The following is a 22,464-nucleotide window of genomic DNA, read 5'->3' as shown; positions in this document are numbered from 1 at the left end:
ATAAAGAAATAGAGTCACTTCTGTTCTCCTCCCAGAGAGTAAATTTAAATAGAAATTAATGATTATTATGGCAGTTATAAAGTCTTAATGTGACTGGTGCATAGACATGCTCCAAAACGCTTTTTTTCCCTATTATGTAGAAATAAGTATAAGATCGTTGAAAAGAACCATCCTGGGGAGAGAGGACCCCCAAGGGCCTGAGGAGCCAACCGCACCTCCAAGTGGTTTGAACTTCGAGCTTCTTATAGTCCTGATGAACAATTTCACTTTCCTCAGGTTTATGACACTTGGAACTTCAACAGTTGGAGGTTTATGCACTTTGGGACTAGTCAACACTGTGCAGAGTTCAAAGTACTAAGAGACATGAGATCAAAATGGCTTCCAGGAAAAAGACAGAGACAAGCAAATTAAAGCGTAATTTAGAGGAATTGTTGGATAGACTAATGTAGCAATTACAAGATTTGAAGGAACACGTAGAGGACCTTGATACAGATGAAGAAACCAAAAGGAAAGCTCTGGAACAACTAAGTGAATTTAATGATTTGCTGAAGAAAATCCTGCCTGGAAATGACTTTGGTAGATGAGTTAGGTTGAATGCAACTGGATATCCAGGCAACTATCAGCCAGGTCTTTCAAACCCCAGAGGTCATCAGATGCTTTGCAAGGAAACAACCAGGTCAGCTTCAGATAAGTTTAGCAGAGATGGACAGAGATCTCACAGTGGGAAACCTGGAAAGGCCTCTACATTCAACAGAAAAGGGAGATGCTAACAGTTCTCAGGACACTTGGAGAGAAGCTGACTGCAGATGAGGAGGGCTTCTTGTCAGCAAATGCAGATGCTCTACTCAGCCAGTTTGAGAAAGTCTCTACAGACCTTGGCTCTGGAAACAAGGTTCTTGCATTGGTAAGCTCTGAGGCTGAAAAAAAAGTGACATAGTGTGGAAACTTGGCATGTGGAGCATATTCTTCCTGCAAATGGCCATTTGTCTCCTAGAGATTTTTGAATCATTGCAAAGAAATCAAGAAATTCTTGAAATGCATCGATAACCTAAGAAAATGTGAGAGCAAAATGTACTTGTGGTTTCTGGTTATACCCTTCATCATTATGCTTTGTGTAGGGCTACCTGCTTGAGTGATCCTAGATTGTTGGGATGAGGGATACATTTGGACCTTATTTGTTATGTTTTGTGTGTTTCAGAGAAAACAGAAGGAGCACAATTTCTCCACCTATTTTTATTAAGCCTCCTTGTTTTTTGTTTTTTGTTTTTTGTTTTAAGCCTCCTTGTTTTTAAGGGCTGACAGTAAATGAAAAGATGTAAACTAAAACATAATAAATTAAATTAAAAAATAAAGGACCTGTCCTGGTAATGAGATGATAATACTACTTCTGTGATTATTTGCCAGGTACTATTCTTCTTTTTTAAAAATATTTTTTTAAAGTAATCTTCTCACCCAAAGTGGGGTTTTGTTTTTTTTTTAATTTTTTTTCTATTTTTTTATTTTATTTTTTTATTTATTTATGATAGTCACAGAGAGAGAGAGAGAGGCAGAGACACAGGCAGAGGGAGAAGCAGGCTCCATGCACCGGGAGCCTGACATGGGATTTGATTCCAGGTCTCCAGGATCACGCCCTGGGCCAAAGGCAGGCGCCAAACCGCTGCGCCACCCAGGGATCCCCAAAGTGGGGTTTTGAACTCACAACCCCAAGATCAAGAGTCACATACTTTACCAACTAAGCCAGCCAGGCACCCCTGCAAGGTTCTATTCTAAATATTGTTCATATATATATATATATATATATATATATATTAGAGATTTTTATTTATTCATGAAAGACACACGCACACACACACAGAGAGAGAGAGAGAGAGAGGCAGAGACATAGGCAGAGGGAGAAGCAGGCTCCATGCAGGGAGCCTGATGCGGGACTTGATCCCGAGTCTCCAGGATCAGCCCTGAGCCGAAGGCAGTGCTAAACCGCTGGGCCACCCTGGCTGCCCTTGTTCATATATTAATCCATTTAATCTCATTGCAACACTGAGTACTAAACACTATTTGACTCAGTTTACAATTGAGAAAACCAAGGTTCTCAAATTTTCTTGATTAACTGTGGTCTTAGAGTCTCAGTAATTTTTTCATGGAAATTCACACCAAAAGAAATACCTAATAAATCCATTCATTAGGTTGGTAAATCCAACTATCTTTTTGGTGTGTGTGTGTGTGTGTGTGTGTGTGTGTGTGTGTTTTAGAGAGAGAGCACGCATGCATGTGAGTAGGGAGAGGGGCAGAGGGCGAGAGAGAATCTTAAGAGGTTCCACACTTGGCATGGAGACTCAGTCTCAAGACCCTGAGATCATGACCTGAGCCAAAATCAAGAGTTGGATACTCAGCCAACTGAGCCACCCAGGTGCCCTGCCTGTTATATCCAAATAACATATATTTATGATTTCACAATTTAGTAGCCATTAAAATTACAAAGAACTAAAAGAGCAAATAGTATTCTTACTTCATTTTTAGTCAACTTACTTGCTAATGGTTTATGTGATCTTGTTGGGTGCTGTACAACTTCAGAGCTTCGATTAAACACTGACACACTCATTTATGCTCCACACTGATATTCATGCAGTTCTTGCTTTTCATCAGAGCAACCACATAAAAGCCAGCTTTGCAAAGATATGACATCCTCAAAACTATGATCTACCTCATACTGGAAGTCACATAATTTCTTTTTTTTCTTAAGGATTTTATTTTATTTTTAAGATTTTATTTTATTTTATTTTAAGGCCCAACATGGGGCTTCAACTTACAACCCTGAGATCAACAGATGCATGTTCTACTGACTGAGCCAGCTGGGGGCTACTTTATTTTTTTTTTTTTAAAGAAGTTCACATAATTTCTTTCTTTCTTTTTTTTTTTTGGAAAAAGATTATTTATTTTAGAGAGAATGAGTGGGTGGGGGCAGGGTGGTGCAGAGGAAGAGGGATAGAGAGTATTAAGCAGACTCTGAGCTGAGCGTGGAGTCTGACATGGGGCTCAATCTCACAACCAATGGATCATGACCTGAGCTGAAACCAAGAATTAGACATCCAATCAAGTGTGCCACCCAAGTGCCCCAGAAGTTCACATAATTTCTAACAAATGTTGAGTATCACTGTATTGCCCTTAAAATTGTTAAATATTCTACATCTCTAATAAAGGCCATGTGTGAAAAACCCACAGTAAATATCACACTCAATGGGGAAAAACCGAGACCTTTCCCTCTAAGATCAGGAACAAGACAAGGATGTCCACTCTCACCACTATTATTCAACAGTGTACTAGAAGTCCTACCCACAGCAGTCACGTAATAAATATAAATAAAAGGCATTGATACTGGTAAGAAAGAAGTAAAATTTTCATTATTTGTAGATGACATGATACTATACATAGAAAACCTGAAAGACTCCACCAAAAAGATACCAGAACTAATAAATGAATTCAGTAAAGTCACAGAATATAAAGTAAATGTATAGAAATCTGTTGCATTACTCTAGACTAATAATGAAGCAGCAGAAAGAGAAATTAAGAAAACAATCCTATTTACATTTGCACCCAAAATAACAAGATACCTAGGAATAAACTTAACCAAAAGGTAAAAGACTTACACTCTGAAAACTATAAAACATTGGTGAAAAAAACTGGAGATGACACAGAGAAATGGAAAGATATTCCATGCTTACTGGATGAGCTCATTGGATTGGATTGGAAGAATAAATATTGTTCAAATGTCTATACTACCCAAAGCAATCTATTGATTTAATGTAATCCCTATCAAAATATTAACAGAATTCTTCACAGAACTAGAACAAACAATCCTAAAATTTGTATGGAACCACAAAAGACCCTAAATAAGCCAAAGCAATTTTGAAAAAGCAAAGCTGGAGGTATTACAATTCCAGATCATATTACAATTATGATATGTCCAATTCAAAACATATTACAAAGCTGTAGTAATCAGGGCAGCCCGGGTGGGACTCGATCCTGGGTCTCCAGGATCACACCCCAGGCTGCAGGCGGTGCCAAACTGCTGCACCACCGGGGCAGCCCTCTTTTAAGAAAATTTATTATTGAAAATTTGAATATTCTAAACCAGTATACAAGGGGCTTGTTTGTTTTACAAAAAATATTATTTGAGACTCCCTAGTGCATTTTTTTTAAGGGAGGGAGAGGAAGAAGGGCAAAGAGGGAGGGAGAGAGAATCTTAAGCCAACAAGTGGCTTGATCTCAAGACCCTGAGATCATGACCTGAGCCAAAACAAAGACTCCCATACTTAACCAACCAACTCAGCCACCCAGGAATCTTGAAATTCCCTGATGCATGTAAAGTATGATGTGGTTCCCTAAACTTAAGACTATTCCTAACTTTTGTGAACACATTATGATAGAAAATACCTTTTTTACATCTCATTTTGCATTTTGTCTTTAGGAAGATAGGAAGCAAAACATTCATCTTCTGTGTACAAAGGGAAAATGAGGCACAGAGTGAAGTGAGTTGAGTATCACATAGTAAGAAATTAGAAGGCATCATCTAATCACCTGGGTTATAAAAAATCATGCAAGGGATGCCTGGGTAGCTCAGGGGTTAAGAGTCTGCCTTTGGCTCGGGTTGTGATCCTGGGGTCCTGGGATCATGTCCCTTGTCTTATGTCTCTGCTTCTCTTTGCTTACGTCTCTGCTTCTCCCTGTGTGTCTCTCATGAATAAATAAATAAAATCTTTTTAAAAATCATGTAAAAAAATCATACGTGGCATGTTAGGTTCTAACCATGATAGTTCTTTTCACAATAAGGCAATGATATACAACAATCAATAAAATTAAAAACGTCCATTTTCCCAATGATTTTGTATTAAACTTAATGTATATGGTTTTTGCTCAAGAATTTAGCTCTTGATTCTACTGACTGTGCTGACGTAGTCAAAATAATGCCAGAATATGGTATCCCGTGAGTGATGTGACTGACATAATCTTAATGACAGCCGGAGGAGATGCTCACTGCTAGTTTACTCCTATGGCCCTGATAAAGGATTCACTTTGATTAGTGTGACGTCAGTATGTATCAATAGCATGAAGAACCGGGCAGCCCCGGTGGCCCAGCGGTTTAGTACCACCTTCAGCCCGGGGTGTGATCCTGGAGACCAGGGATGGAGTCCCATATCGGGCTCCCTGCATGGAGCCTGCTTCTACCTCTGCCTGTCTCTCTCTCTCTCTCTCTCTCTCTCTCTCTGTCATGAATAAATAAATAAAATCTTAAAAAAAAAAAAAAAGCATGAAGAACCAAGAAAGTTTCACTTCACTTTGCCATCATCATTTTGATGGCAGATTGACCCAACAAACCTGGGGTTCTCAGAGCATTGAGTAGAACAACTCTGAAGCATCTTTGCAAAGTTGTTCTGCAGTCCAGCCGGAAATCTTCGTTGGGGCCTCTGTTGTTTGAATTATGGGGAAATTACAGAGCATTGCCTTCCATAGCCAGTTAGCTGTATGTTGCCCTTTTCTTTTCACTGTTCGGGCTGAATACCTGAGATTCTTTAAGATAGAAATGAAGGCATTTCCCTGGGTCCTTGGGAAAAGCAGGGAAATCTAAGATAATCCCGATGGAGAAGTGATCTTTTATAGATTCAAATGCTAGATCTATTATTGTTTAGGTGTCCTGAACAATTGTCTTCAGGACTGTGAGCCAGAGTTCCCTATCCAAATTTTCATTTAAATGTCATGATGAATTGGTTGCAAAAAGAGGATGGGGAGGAATGTGAAAGAGTTTGTATAACAAAGAACCATAAATCATCTCTGGTGCAGTGGGCCCCCTACCATTCAGCCTGTGGGCTTCTTGTCAGAGGAGCTGCAGGGAGAAAGAGGAAAGGGTTAGGGTCTTCCAGCTGCAGGGCTGCAGCATCCCCCAAACCAGGAAAGCCACTTACCCCTGCCCAAATCCTCCTTGAGGTTATTCATTTATTCATTTAGGAACTGAATGACAGGAACAGGGAAATCTCTATCAAGTGAGTGTGGACTATAGTGCAAAGCAGCATGCTAGATGCTACTGGGATGGGAGGTGGAAGGAAGGGGAGAAGAACAGTGATGAATAAACTACGGTCCCTGTCATAGTATTTATTAGATGTGTTTATGGCAAGGACTCTATCCACCCCATCAGCATAAACATTGGTACATAATTAGGGTGTGCCTTGCATTGTGAAACAGGTGGATTTTTTTAAAGATTTTATTTATTTTTTTCATGAGAGACAGAGAGAGAGAGAGAGAGAGAGATGCAGAGACACAGGCAGAGGGAGAAGCAGGCTCCACACAGGGAGCCTGATGTGGGACTTAATCCCGAGTCTCCAGGATCACGCCCAGGCCGAAGGTGGCACTAAACTGCTAGGCCACTGGGGCTGCCCAACAGGTGGATTTCTGAGCCTTACTGGCATTAAAGTGAATTTCCATCCAGCAATTCTCCCCTATGTTCTCCATAAAGCTGTACATGTTGCTCTTGGTTGGAATTAGTTTCCTCCTTCCTTACATTCCTGTTGTCCTCTCTTTGTGTACATACCATATCTTCGTCATCAGGCCTTTTTGAGACAACCATCCTAGAGCAGAAAGTAGAAAGAGCCTGGGCCTGGAGCCAAACAGGCCCAAAATAGAATCCCAGCTTGGCTACTCATTAGCCATGTGCAATCTGGATTAGTTTCTCAATCTCTCTAAGCCTCAATTTCTTCCTCTGTAAAATGGGAATAAAAATAGTTCCTATGTTTAGATCTTTGTGACGAAATGAGATGCGGTATGTCAGTATTTTAAAAAGTGCCTAGAAAATAATAAGAAGCATTCAGCAGTAATTAGTCATTACCATTAGGTGCTTACTATTACTATTAGGTCATTATTATTTGGTGAGGAAACCAAAGCTCATAAAGCTTAAATAACTTAGGTATGTTACAACTGGGAGGAAGTATGGCACTGTATTTAAGGACTCTGGGGTCACATTCCTTTCCTGCCATTTACAATTTATACAACCTTGAACAAAAAAGTTTCATTTCTCTTAGTCTTCATTTCTTTCTTCTTCTTTGTACAATGAAGATAGTGGCTTATAACACCTGCCTCACTGCTTATATTAATGAGGATTGAAGGAGATGATAGATGTGAAGTGATGGGCATACAAGGTGCACTCAGAAAATTGGAAGCCACTATTTTTACCAAAAGTCACTCAGTAGATAAATGGCAGGACCTGGATTTAAATGCAATGGGTCTGACTCCCCAAAACTTAGCCTTTTGTAATAAAGTCACTACCAGCTCCTTTGCTCTCTGAGCTAGAATTCTAAAAAATTAGCAGATGCAACTAACATTTAGAAGACTTTTCCCAAGTGCAATAAAATTCATTCATTTTCCTCTTTTGATGACTGCTTTAACTTGTTTCACAAATAGGTATTCACACACCCATAATCTTGAACTAGCCTTTCCATTCTCTCTCTCTCTCTTTAAAGATTATTTATTTATTTATTCATGAGACACAGAGAGAGAAAGACAGGCAAAGACATAGGTAGAGGGAGAAGCAGGCTCCATGCAGGGAGCCCGATGTGGGACTCGATCCCGGGTCTCCAGGATCACGCCCTCAGTTGAAAGTGGCACTAAATTGCTGAGCCACCCGGGCTACTCTCTCTCTCTCTCTCTCTCTCTCTCTAAACATTTTTATTTTATTTATTCATGAGAGACACGGGGAGTAAGAGTCAGAAACACAGAGGGAGAAGCAGGCTCCTTGCAGGGAGCCCGATGTGGGACTCGATCGGAGGACCTGAGATCACCTCCTGAGCTGAAGGCAGATGCTCAATCACTGAGTCACCCAGGCATCCCTAGCCTTTTCTCTCTTAATCAACTATATATATGTATGTGTGTGTATATATATATATATATACACACACACACACACACAGAAATTATATACATATAAATATATAGTTTCCCTCCCAACATCACAGAGGAATAGCCAACATCTCAAAGAAATGTACTGCTGACTTCCCAACACAGGAATCCTCAAAACACTTGCCTTTTAAAGAAATCATCATCCCAGGGAAAGCATTACAGGGACTCTTTTGCAGTAAGGAATAGGATTAAAACTCGAGTTTGTGGAATGAAATCCAAGTGAAAAGGAAAAGCAAGAGCTTGCCTTCTTCCTCCCAGCAAGCTCTGCCTTGGAATACTGCCCCTCTCCACTCCCAGGAGGGGCGAGAGCCCAGCCTAGGGTCAAGGAGTGGTGACCAGGTTAGCAACAAGGGCAACAGAGGGAGGAGACAAAAGAACAGCAAGTGGAAGCGGCTGGCTGAATGCCTGAGCATGTTTCTTTGCTGAAAGAGAATGGCCCGACACTAGCTCAAACTGAGAGAGAGGAGGGTGGAGGGGAAGAGGACAGCTAATGGATGGGGTGGCCCAGCAGGGGTCAGAGGTCATGAGGGCAGTCAGTGAACTAATTGGCCACTCTGTGTGCGTATTCACTTTCTGCTTCTAGCCTTACAGCTGGGCCTTGAGAGAAAGCCCTGGGGTTGATGCTGGCTTTATTTTTGCTCAAAGATTTGAAGCTAACCGGGGAAAAGAAACTAAAACTGAAAAGTGAGACCAGGACTCTATTTTCTTCAGGATCAGTTGACTAGGAATAGCCTTCTGCAAAGGAAAATGCTAGATTTCACTTCATTTGATCACTCCTTCATTCATTCATGTATCCCTCTCCATATGTTAACTAGATACCCTAGGACACATTTCAGATGGGAAAGGATTATAGACACCTGTATCTTAGAACACAGATTATCAGAGGGAGGCCCAGGCTTTAGGCATCATCTGATACAGCTCTCTTGCTTTACAGTTAAGGAAATGGGGAGAGCAGTTTGCTCAAACTCAGAGAGGTAGCAGAAGGAGGAGCAGAGCCCCAGCCTTTTCACTCTGTTCAACGATTTTTCTATTACACTCTTCTCAGAAACACATTAATTTTGAAAACTTGCACAGACTGGTATGGTTAACAGCTCAGCCTCTGGCCAGACAGCCTGGGCTGGAATGCTGGCAACCAGCTCTGGAGCTTTAAGATAGTTACCTCACCTTACAAAACGTCAATCTGCTCATCTGTAGAAAAATAGGGTTGTTATGTGAATTAAATGAGGCAAATGCATGTAAAGTGAGCATGTGCTTCAATAAATGTTAACTTTTACTTATTACTACTGCTACGACTTTGGAGCCTGGGATAGACTGGACTTGCAATGACAATCATGTAGCACAATGCACACTATTTTGTCCCACGTGAAAATCCTCATTTCCCCTCCATTAAGAGACCTCAGGAGGATCAGAGGGAAAATGGGGAGTCCTGTCTGAACTTTCTGCAGACAGAGCTGTCCCAATTTAAAACAAGCTGACTTGCGGTGAGTCAATACATGCAAAGGGCTGAGAACAGTGCCAGGCACATGGATAGCACTCACTTAAGTTTGCTAGTTGTTGTTACTAGCATTGTTACCTGGAAGGAGGGAGCTCTTTGTCATCCAAGAGGTTCAAGCCTAAGACTGGCTTTACTCTGGTCAGGAACATTGTCAGGAAGGGAAAGGAGGGTTGGCCAAGATGAGGTCTGAGCTTTGTGAGTTTTTTTTTTGTTTTTTGTAGCTTTTTTTGCCTACGTCTTCCCAGAGTTCTGAAGCAGACCATCACTCTGGCACCATTACACAGTTACAGGTGGATTCTGGAACAGGTAAAAAGATGAAAATACAAAAGAAACAGACCATCTCTAAACATGGGCTCTCCACCCCACCTGGGACTTTACATTAGAGTCATAGAGTGGAGACCATGAGCTTCAACCCAAAATATAATTTTGAAGATCCCTTTTGTCAGTTGTTTTTCCCATTTCATTCATTCATTCATTCATTCATTCATTCATCATTGGAGTATAATTTACAGATAATAAAATGACAGATCTTAAGTGGTTCAGTTCAGTGAGTTTTGATAATTACATACACTCATATAATTTCCACCCAAAGCAAAGTATAGAACAGTTCTATCTTCCTAGAAAGTTCCCTTTGTCCTTTCCGGTCTAACCCTTAATCCTTCTCTTCTCTCAAGGCATTTCTGAACCCTACATTCGTTTTGCCTATTATTGGATTCCACACATTTTTTGTATCTGGCTCCTTTTTTTTCATTCTTTTTTTAAAAGATTTTATTTATTTATTCATGAGAGACACAGAGACACACACACAGAGAGAGACAGAGGCAGAGACATAGGCAGAGGGAGAAGCAGGCTCCTTCTGGGGAGCCTGATGCGGGACTTAATCCCAGGGCCCCCAGATCATGACCTGAGCTGAAGGCAGATGCTCAACCACTGAGCCACCTAGGTGCCCCTCTGGCTCCTTTTCTTAAGCCTATTTTTGATATTCATTCACATTGTTCATGTATTAGTTGTTCGTTCCTTTTTATTGAATAATACTCCATTATATGAGTATACCACAACTTATCTATTTTCCTGGGATGGACATTAATTTATTTCCAGTTTTTGGCTGCTATGATTATTCTTACATATTTTCCTGAGCCTCTTGCATTTATATTTTAATTATGAAATATATACAGAACAGTTCAGAGGATATTCTAGATACTCATGTTTACTGCTTGTATTTAATAAAAGTTAACATTTTGCTATATCAGTTCTTTTTTGAAGAAAGTTTATAGATTTAGTTGAAACTCCTTTTGTATCCCTCCCCACTCCTATTGTCTTCTCATGCTTCAGCAGAGTCTACTTTTCTGAAGTTGGTTTGAACTTATTCTGTGGTTTTATGTATTTAAGAATATGTATGTATGGAGCAGCCCCGATGGTGCAGTGGTTTAGCGCTGCCTGCAGCCCGGGGTGTGATCCTGGAGACGTGGGATCGAGTCCCATGTCGGGGGGCCTGCTTCTCCCTCTGCCTCTTGTCTCTCTGTGTCTCTGTGAATAAATAAATTTAAAAAAAAAAAGAATATGTATGGATGGATCTGTTTTCATCTAATATGGTGGACACTTGGTGGGCCTTTTCCATCCAGAAGGCCATATCTTCTGGGACATTTTTCTTGGATTATTTATCTGAGAATTTCTTCTCTTCTGTTTTCTCTGCTCTCTCTGGAACTCCTGTAATTCAGATGTTGGATCTCCTCCATTGGTCTTACTTTATTTTTTCTCCTATTTTTCTCCTCCTTGTCTTTTATTCAAATTTCTGGGAATTTTCTCAACTTTTTTTTTCCAGTCTATTTATTAAGTTTTCCATTGATGTTATCATATATATTTTAAATTTCTTTTTAAAATTTGAATTCCTAACTTTTTTTATTCCTTGAATGTTCCTTTAAAATTTTTAAAAAATATATTTTATTTATTTATTTGACAGAGAGAGAGAGAGAGAGCTAGCATGAGCAGGGGGAGGGGCAGAGGGAGAGGAAGAAGCAGGCTCCCTGCTGAGCAGGGAGCCCTACTCCAGGCTCCATCTGGGGACTCCAGGCTTTATCTGGAGGATCTCGGCTCCATCCCAGGACTACTAAATCATGACTTTTGCTGAAGGCAGCTGCTTAACCGACTGAGCCACCCAGGACACCGCCCCCCCCATTAGCTTTCTAAAGATTTCCATCCAATCTTGATTATTTTTCACTCCATCTTCATCTTCATTGCCTCAGGTATTTGGTAGACCAACTTCCCAGCTTTCTCCACTTATCTAGATTGAGATTCAGCTTTCTTCAGTTTTTCGAATCAGTTATCTCTCAATTGTTTGCTTTCTAGCTTCCAAACTTTTATTGCCATAGTCTCCTCTCCCATTCTCTTTATCCTTGTGAGTTTACACCTTTTATAAAAAGAATCTGCTGTTATCTTAGTGAGGTTTTGGGGGAAAATGACAGTATGCTCAATCTGCCATCTTTACCTGGAAGTCACTCTTTTTTTTTTTTTTTAAAGATTTTATTTATTTATTCATGAGAAACACAGAGAGAGAGACAGCGACACAGGCAGAGGGAGAAGCAGGCTCTATGCAAGGAGCCCAATGTGGGACTCGATCCCAGGTCTCCAGGCTTCGCCCTGGGCTCAAGGCAGCGCTAAACCACTGAGCCACCTGGGCTGCCCTGGAAGTCATTCTTATTGGGATTTTAAGTTGCATTTCTCAAAATACTGATGAGGTCAAGTACCTTTGCTTTTTGCAAGTACCTTTGTTTTTTTGTCCATTGTGTTTCCTTTTCTGTAACTTGCTTATTCAAATTCTTTGCATATTTTTCTCTTAGGTCCTTATTAAAAATTGTATATAATATATAGTATATAATTTATAAAAATTGTATGTATAATTAAAAAGTATATAAAAATTAATTTGTCAGACTTTCTTATATAATCTGGAAATTTACCCTTTGTTAGTAGCATTCATTGTAAGCATTTTCTCCCCCTTTGGAGCTTGACTTTTCAATTTGTAATATTTTTTTCTCTTTTAATATAATTAATATAGGGTGCCTGGGTGGCTCACTTGGTAAAGTGTCTGCCTTTGGTTCAGGCCATGATCTCAGGGCCCTGGGATCAAGCCCCAAGTCAGGCTCCCTGCTCAGTGGGGAATCTGTTTCCTTGTCTCCCTTTGCTTCTCCCCTCAGCTTGTACAGGCTCATGCTCTCTTTCTCTCTCTCAAATAAATAAATAAAAACTCTAAAAATATATGTATAATTAATATATTAAGCACATTTAATATATTAAATCTCCATTTAAAAAATCTCCATTTTAACATAGTCAAATTTATTCTTTACAGTATTGTGCTGTAAAATTCTAAGAATTTAAAAATTTTGCTTTTTCACATCAAAGCCTTTAAGTTACTCTTTATACACAGTGTGAGATAGGAAGATAATTTTACTTTTATTTTTCCATATTGATAATCATTTTTTCTAGCACCATTTATTGGTTGTCCATCATTTTCCCAGTGATCTGTGATGCCATTCCTGTAATATATCAAACTCTTACAAACGTGGGTCTATTTCTGAGCTATTTCATTTCATTGGATTTAGTTTTTTCTCTATGTGTCAGGATCACACTATTTTAATTACAATAGCCTTATTAAATTTTTTCACTTGTGGTAAAGTAAATGCCTTCTTTTCCTTCTTCTTCAAAATTGTCTTTACTATTTTTGGCTCTTTTCTATCATATTTTATGATTAGCTTGGAATTTTCCTATATACAGATATGGCCAAGTTGAAATTTTTATTGGAACTATATTGAATTTGTGGAGTAATTTGGGATTTAAAAAATAATATATTCCATCCATGAACATGGCCTATTTATTTAGATCTTCTGTCAATAAAGTTTATAGTTTTTCCACTTGAATTAACACTTCTTTTATTAGATCGATTGCTAATACCTACATGCCTTTTAGTTTTTTTGGATATGATGACAGAAACTCTTAAAGATTACACTTCCTACTTAGTTTTTGCAGGTATGTAAGAATGCTTTTGATTTTTTGATAAGCTGCATCTGAATTCAGCAACTTTGTACAATTCTTATAATAGTTACAATAATTGGTCTCTAAATTTTCTTGGATTCTCTACAAAGACAATCACATTGTAAACAAATAGCAGTAATTTTATTTTTTCCTTTCCAATCATTGTACCTTTTATTTCTTTCCTTGCCTTTTGGCACTGCCTGGATAGCCACTAAAATATGAGTGAAAGTGGTAAAAGTTGATAACTGTTCGTTAAAGGAGCATGTCACCTTAATTATGATACATTACCAGAACTATTGGCTCTGGAGCTATGCTGTGCCTGATAGGTCTGTACCAGCAAAATGTATATATGCCTTTGGTATTTGAGAATAGGCATTTTTATTCTCATTTAATAGATGAAGAAACAGAAACTCAAAAAGGTAAATAAGATCACATAGATAATAAGTGGAAGATTCAAACCAGAATCTTCTAATTCATAGTCGAAAGCTATTTCCATGATTCCAAACTTCCCCTAGCTAGCTATCTGTGCTAATGTGTCACATTTCTCAACTAACACATTGCATTTTAAAAGAAATAATTCAAAAAAATTTTCAAAAAAATAAAATAAAATAAAATAAGTAATTCAGAACAAACAATGGTTTTTGCCCAGCTAGGTGACTTTAATAGTGGGAGTGTTAGGCAGATATTGTTTTGCCTAACAGAAGATTTGGCCCATTTATAATTTTAAAAAATAAACTCAGACTTTCAGAGTTGAATGGTTTCTTTTCTTTTCCAACCTCCTATTTAATATAGTTATCCCTATCCTACATCTCTGAAAGATGATCCTCCAGCCTTTACCTACTGCTAGGGTGGATTCACTTCATTGACAAACAGTTGAATAATTCTCCTGTAGTCTATGATCTGCCCTGTGGTTCAGAGAACAATGTGTTTTCTCATCTACATCACACCTCTTCAACTATTTGTTCTCCTTAGATCTTCCCTGTGAGACTACGCATCTCCCGGATGTTTGCTATTGTCTGGATGAGATAATTTCCAGATTTTTCATTTTCAATGCCATTGAACTGTAGATTTTTAAAACGGTTTATTTTATGTTCGGCGATTTTTTTTTTTTTTTAATGATAGTCACACACAGAGAGAGAGAGGCAGAAACCACTTCTCAGTGGTTTCCAGTTGGTCAATGTCCTTCTTGAAAAGTGATGCCCAGACTTTAAGGTGGAGTCTGATTGCAAACAAGCGGGGCTCTTATGTCACATGATCTGGACACAGTGACTTCTATTGATGCACTCTTGATTTTGTCTTCTCAGTACTATGGTACATTGCTGACTTAAGTTTAGGGTTAACTAAACCCCTATATTTTTCATTTGAACTACATCACTGAAAATCTGTTATTTGTTCAAAAGAGAAGAAAAAGCTCCCAAAGCAGGAATACAGGAAAAAATATATATACATATATAATTTATATTTTAATATAAATTTACATTTATATATAATATTAAATTTATATTATATAAATCCCATTAAATTTGGTCATTTGTATTCCTACTTCATAACCAGCCATCTATAAATGTGATAAAGCATGCCTTCTGTGTATTAGTGAGATCTGGACTTGGGAATGCAAGGAGAGGTTGTTCTGCATTGCCTAATTATTCAGGCTAGGAGCTATGGTGGCTTATTTGGCTTTTCCCCCATTCTACTCCCTCTCCCCTTTCTGCAGCACTTCGGAGCTCTTTAGGTCAGGGTGAGGTCTGTGGGGAGGCAACTAGGACAGAAATCTACTCTGTTATAGGGACAAAAGGGGAAGTATCTGCAGCTTGGAGGCTGCCAACAGGTTACCAGGAAACACCTGATTAGCCAGGGAGGGGCATTTGGGGCTGCTGTCCTGAGACAGGATAAAACTCAAATTTCAGAGCATTGAAATTTCTATAGAGTTTAAATTACTTACGTGAGGGAACCTAGGTGGTTCAGGTGGTTCAGTCAGTTAAGCATCTGCCTTCGGTTCAGGTCATGATTCCAGGGTCCTGGGATGGAGTCCTGCATCAGGCTCCCTGCTCAGTGGGAAGTCTGCTTCTCCCTCTTCCTCCTCCCTGCTTATGCTCTCTCTCACTCACTTTCTCTCTCACACACACACTCTCTCAAGTAAATAAAAAAATATTTAAGAAAAATAAAGTTCTTACAGGAAACCAGAAATCTCATGATTTTTAAAACTTTCTTAAGAGATGATAGAAGAACCCCAGGAAGGGAAGGGACAGCAAGAGTCAGAGTTCTTTGCTCAGCTTTGTACCATCTGGTTTAGTGACGTTATCATTCTTCTATGTGACTAACACAAATGAATTTCAGGGTATGCCTTTGAGATCAAAATCCTAGCTGCCTTGCTCCTCTCCTGCTGGCCAATCCATACTTACAAATCAATAAACCTTCCCCTACTCCTACACCAACACATGTTCCTCATTTCCACCAAATATTTGTAATTTTGCCTGGACAGTATTTACAAGAACAGTGTTGTGTGACTCCAGTGTTGACAATACAATAATAAAAATTGCAAGCATGATATGGCACTTACGTTGTGCCACCCATTTACCAAGTACTTTGTATGCATTAACTCATTTTGTTTTGGAAATCATCCTTTGTGGTAGAGACTACTATTATCATTGCTTTACAGGGAAGGAAAGTGAGGCACAGAGATTAAGTGCATGCCTAAGTGGTGGCTACTGAAAGTGGTGTGTAGGATTGGACCATGGCAGCCCTGATGTGGTGTCTGGGCTCTAAACCACCATGGGTGCTGCATCTCTAAACTGTGAAGGAAGCTGCCATGGATACTTCACGTGTTGGACCTGCAGCCCCAGACCTGGGTTCCTGCTGCAAAGCAGTTTTTCACCAAATAATTTCCTCTTGTTATAATCACCAGCAACATTCCTTTCTTTTTTTTTTTTTTTTTTTTTTTTTTAGCAACATTCCTTTCTTGAGTGTAGAATCTTCCAGGAGGCTTCAGATGAAGAAATATAAGATCAGAGTGTTAAATAATGTCCTTGGGGTCATGCAGGAAATAAGTGACAGAATTAGGATGTGAACCCAGCTCTGGGTGACGTTAGGGTCCACACACCTTCCCCTACACTAGAGTACATCTACTCTGGGGCCATCTCTTCAGAAAGAGCCTGGACGCTCTTACTATCCTCTTCTATGTGGGATGGCAAATGGGGAGGGGGGATTCTTCAGGAAAAAGTCATCATCATCATCATTATTACCAAAAAATCTTGTTAAAGATGCTACTGTCTGAGATGCTACAATCTGGGAAGATTTTCCATGCCTTTTTGAGGATCCCTGAAAATATGAGTGTTTCATCATTGACCGGGCAGAAAAGTAAGTCGAAAGGTAGGTAAGGCCTTCAGTAAGTCCTAAGATAGGTTTCTCCATTCCTTGAACTGATTGGCTGGATTAATTTACTGCTTCTCATATACTATTCTCTGCTCTTACATTCAGATCAAGCATAAAAATTTATTTTCAGAACGTGAGTTGTGAGCAGAGTTCTTAGAGAACCATATCCATATGCTGGTGTCTGGGATCACTGGGCTATGCCCACTCCTGTGCACACATGTGTGTATGGACACATATATACCTGGCACAGACCAGCACACGTGCTACACCACCATGTTCATGGTGAGCAGTTCCTGGAACCAAGGGTAGCCTTCAGGGGAGCAGTGCATGGGCTTGTGGTCTCCACTCCCGGTACATTGGTATGCCCAGTCACACCATCCTGTGGTGGGGTGGAGCCTGCCCTCTCTGAACTGAGTCCTGGCTGGGGCAGTCTTTCCAGAGGTATATCCAGCAGCCTGGGGACACAGTTCCCATCGGGCCTTCTCAATGCATCCCCTGGTCTGGGACTGGCAGGGCAGGCTGGCAGGCATGCCCACTTCACAGCCCCCTACGGGTAGTGTTCTGTGCTCTCAGCTGCCCCCCTTTTCTTAGGTCAAAAGGGAAAGCATTGTTGCTGCTCCGTGGCCAGGCAAACAAGCAGCTGGCTTTGAAGTCCCAGGGAATTTGCTCAGGCTGGAGTGGGGAGGGTGAAGGAGAGGCCCACAAGCCTCCCCCAAACTGTGTTTGTGAACTCCACCCTCCCAGCTAGGTCTGACGCATTTGATGTCTTGGAGGAAGCGGGAGGAGAGAGGCATGCTCTGGGGGTCCTCAGAAGGATATTTTTACATCCTTTAAGTCCTCCTGGGTCCCACCTACGAGCAGAATGCAGACTGGGGCCTGAGTCCAGAGGAGGCCTGCCATGGAAGGAAACACCTAGTCTTCTCCCTCCGGGGTGCCCTACTGGAGTGTGGTTCAGGGCAAATTGCAGAGGGTGCTGCTTCCCTTGGGTGATGTTTTTATTCATGTGGCATCAGGTGAAAGTGGATGGCAGGGGAAGATGGAAAAGCACTGCTGCCTTTAGCAGCCATGGGGCCAGCCATTCATCACAGAGTCTTCTCCCCTTCTCCCCTCTATCACCAAAGCAGCACAGGTGGGCAGTTTACCTTGTCCCCAGGGACAAGCTCTGCCTCAGGAGCTATAGGTATGACCAGAGACACTGGCCACCTGCTCCCTCCCCCAAGCATAACCAGTTCAATACCCTGTACAATGTCAGCCATGAACAGCTTACCCCATCCCTCACCTCTCTCCTGTCTCCTGCTCTCTGTCCCTCCTGAACTCCTCTTTCTGGCACAACCAGATGCACACACTTCTAGATTCCCCTCTCCCCATGCTGCCCTGACCTGTCCCCTGTCCCTACCTACCTCCCCCCTGCTCTCCCTTCAATGTCACGATTGAGAAAGAGCTTCTTTGCGATAAGACCTGGAAATCTGGAGTTGTAAATCCTTCTAGGACGGCCGCCCTATCTCCGTGCCATGCTTGTGGTGCCACAGAAAGGAGGCTCACCTGGTTGTGACCCATCCCCTTCCTTCCCGGAGTTCTCTGCTCCTCCTCTGCAAACATGGGACAATGGGCAAATGGGAGTGACCTGTCTTAACAGGTGTTAGCCCAGCCTTACTTTCCTACAGGGTGATGGGGAGGTCACCCTCCGGCCCACCCACTCTGGGCATTCCTGATTGTGGAAGGACCCCTTTGATGCCACCCTCCCTTTGGTTCCCCCATGATTTCAGCTGGGGGAGGCCAAGCCCCCACTTGTGGCTTAGCAGGAAAAGTCACCACATTAGCCTCTGGGTCTGCAGGCTAGAGAGCATGCAGCACTTGTACTGTCTGGGAGGGTGACTTTCCCTGCTAAGCCACAAGCCCCTTGAGGGAAGAGAGGGTTTCTTATTAGTCATTTAATCCCATGCCCAGCAGACTGCACAGAATACAACTCTTCGGTAAACAACTCCTATTTGGTAAATTGCTGTCATAGTCATCACCAGGAAATATTTACCGAGTCGTTTTATGTGCAAAGACCCAACTAAGCGGTAGGGGGCACGAAGATTAGTTAGACATCATTCCCAATTTCAGGGGCTTATGCTGGAGTCAGAGAGACCCAGAGGAGCTTCACTTGCCAGGCGGTCACAGGAGGGAGCTGGAGCTGGAGGCCCCAGGGAGTCTGCTTTGGCAACCAAATTTGACAAAGAGTAAACTTACAGCAGATAACCTCGGACCCAGATCCCGTTCACTGTGGATCTCTGCATATTCAGAGTAGAGCTGTTAACTCACTGGCTATCTCCCTGTCCCGCTTTTCCCTGTGTCACCTTAAAAAATGTGAATAAAACAGCACCTGGGTGGCTCAGTGGTTGAGTGTCTGCCTTGGGCTCAGGTTATGATCCCAGAGTCCTGGGACCGAGTCCTGCCTCGGGCTCTCTGCAGGAAGCCTACTTCTCCCTCTGCCTATGTCTCTGCCTATCTCTCTGTGTCTCTCATGAATAAATAAAATCTTTTTAAAGATGTGAATAGAAGTAAAAATGTTGTGTCTCTATTTGGAATGAGTTTCTTAAGCCGTTAGCCTGGGAACAGAGGAAGTAAAACTTGCCTTGGCCTCATGGTGACTGGAGCTGCACTTGTCAGCCATGGCCTTGCTGTTTGGTTTGGGCGCCCAGGGGATCTGAGGCCAGAGCTGCCACCGCCCCCAGGGGGAAGGAAGGAGGAGGTGCAGGTGTCTGTCTGGAGTTCAGTTTTTAACCGAGTGGCTCATCTGTGCTGAGCGCTATGCAGACCACCAGAAAAACAGCAAATGATAATAGGAGTGTAACACCTCTTCTCAGGGGATTTATGTCTCCAGGAACCTGGGAGAAGGACAGCAGGCTGATCTCTTGAATCCGACGGTCAGCCCAGATGATGTGAGGCCGTTGTTGTACCAATGCCATTGTCTCATCAAGGGCACCTTCTCTGCATGGAGTGGGGGTCTGGCATCACGCACAGACGGTAAGAGTATTGTCACGGTGGTGTTTTCTGCACGGCTCTTTCAGGCCAGTGCCTCGGGAACTAAAGTATCATTAATGGCAGGGAAGAGTGAATTCGTGCTTCTCAAGGGACCGGGGGTTTTAGGTCACTGCAAACAGGAGACTTCTTTGGGATACCTGGGTGGCTCAGTGGTTGAGCATCTGCCTTTGGCTCAGGTTGCGATCCCAGGGTCCTGAGATCAAGTCCCACATCAGACTCCCCGCAGGGACCCTGCTTCTCCCTCTGGCTGTGTCTCTGCCTCTCTCTGTGTGTCTCTCATGAATAAATTAAAAAAAAAAAACCAGGAGATTTATTTGAAGCCTCATATTTTATCTTTTTAAAAAAGATTTTATTTATTTATTCATTTATTATTCAAATTTGGCAACCAAATTTGACAAAGAGTAAACTTACAGCAGATAACCTCGGACCCAGATCCCGTTCACTGAGGGGCTTGAAGACAACTACTAAAGTGGATACTTCAGGAACTAATCACCTAAAGGGGTAGGAGTTGTCCTTGTGGCTGCCCTAGTGGGCTTTACCACTATACCCCACCTTTCTTTCCCTGACACAGCTGTTCCATATGTACAAGGAAACTGGGAATCAGGGTTGCTGCTTATCTGTTGAGGTAGAAGCTGGGTAATCCACTGTGGGTTTGTTATGGTTTCAGTATATCAATGGTTTTCAGATTTTATTTTGTTTATTTTTAAATATTTTATTTATTTATTCATGAGAGACACACAGAGAGAGAGGCAGAGACATAGGCAGAGGGAGAAGCAGGCTCCATGCAGGGAGCCCAGGACTCTGGGATCACAACCTGAACCAAAGGCAGACGCTTAACCCTGAGCCACTCGCGTGCCCCTGGTTTTCAGATTTTAGAAAATGCAACCCATTTATTTATTCATTCATGCATTCACACATGTGTTTACTCATTCATATGAGATACAGAAACTAGAATGATGACCAAGAGGGACATGGCCTGGGCCCCTTTAGAACTTGCAAATGGAAAGCCCTTACATGCCACCTTCTGTTCTCTTCCTCAGCACTGCCTGCGGAGGTGACAGTCATCCGCTACTTGGCATCATGGCTGCCCTCAGGCCTCTGGAGAAGCCCAAGATTGTTAAAAAGAGGACCAAGAAGTTCATCTGGCACCAGTCAGACTGATAAGTTAAAAGTAAGCCCAACTTACTGGGAAACCAGAGGCACTGACAGTAGGGTGCACAGAAGACTCAAGGGCCAGATCTTGATGCCCAGCAATGCTTTCAGAAGCGACAAGAAAACAAGGCACATGCTGCCCAGTGGCTTCTGAAGTTCCCAGTCCACAATGTCAAAGAGCTTGAAGTGTTGCTGATGTACAACAAATCTTACTGTGCAGAGATTGCTTACAAAGTTTCCTCCAAGAACCGCAAGGCCACTGTGGAAAGAGCAGCCGAGCTGGCCATCAGTCACCAATCCCAATGCCAGGCTGCACAGTGAAGAAAATGAAGAGACAGCTTATGTGCATGTCATATTTGTGTTGGTAAAACCATGAAACTACAAAAAAAGAACTTACCAATGGCAGACAGAATTAAACAAATATTCTCCAGGGAAGTGAAAGAAACTCAGGCAGAGCAGGCCCAGGGCCTTCTGCTGCCGGCTGCTCCTGCCCTGGAATGTTCTGTCCAGAAGCGTAAATACACAAACAACAGGTTCTGTACTAAGTCAGAGGTAACGGTGGATTCACCTCACCATGTGCAACTTCTCTTATGAAGGTAAAAAACATAAAACAAAATTCCTCTCCAAGTTCTCCCACTTGCCAAACTGCCCCAGGACGGTACACTAAACCCTAGGTGTGCGAACACGTTTGTGACAAAATTCAGAGTCTCACTGGATCCTCACTTTAGAGCTGTGAATCTAAGTGGCATGTTAAGTTCCCCATTTCACAGAGACAGAACCTGAGGCCTCAGAGAAGCGAAGCAGCCCCTTGAAGCTCACCTGGCCAGCACGAGACCGAGATGTGGCTACCAATGGGCAGGAAGGAGTAGGGCCAAGGGTGTGACTCTTTTTTTTTTTTTAGATTTTTTTTTTAAGATTTTTTTTTAAATTTTTATTTATTTACGATAGGCACACAATGAGAGAGAGAGAGGCAGAGACACAGGCAGAGGGAGAAGCAGGCTCCATGCACCGGGAGCCCGACGTGGGATTCGATCCCGGGTCTCCAGGATTGTGCCCTGGGCCAAAGGCAGGTGATAAACCACTGCGCCACCCAGGGATCCCAAGGGTGTGACTCTTAATTCTAATGAGCAGTGCTGGGTTGGAGGCCTCCAGGACTTGCCAGACAGACCCCCATGGTTCTGGAGACACTGGCCACTGCCCCTTATCTTTCCTCCCCATGACATGTGTGGATCTGATGTCTCTAGTGCAGAACAGCTCTGGACTCCGAGACTCAGCTCCGAGCTGGTGGGACAATGGAAACATAGGCTTTGGAATGTGTCCAAACAACACATAGTTCCATCTCCTCCTCCCCCAAAGACTGACCAATGACCCCTACACCAGTGACTGGATTGTTCCTGAGAAACCCAGAGTGACTTTGGCAACTGCCTGACAAAAGACTATCACATTTTTCT

General features: G+C 41.9%; 1 pseudogene; it reads left to right on the top strand.

The window, feature by feature from the left end:
* Positions 1 to 253: 253 nt before the first annotated feature.
* On the top strand, positions 254 to 21,334 carry LOC121473968 (annotated as a pseudogene).
* Positions 21,335 to 22,464: the final 1,130 nt, after the last annotated feature.

The sequence above is a fragment of the Vulpes lagopus genome, chromosome 12 (assembly GCF_018345385.1).
Source record: "Vulpes lagopus strain Blue_001 chromosome 12, ASM1834538v1, whole genome shotgun sequence".
In the NCBI taxonomy this organism is placed as follows: domain Eukaryota; kingdom Metazoa; phylum Chordata; class Mammalia; order Carnivora; family Canidae; genus Vulpes; species Vulpes lagopus.
Note: the sequence above shows the minus strand (reverse complement) of the source record. Positions and strands in the feature narration are given on the sequence as shown.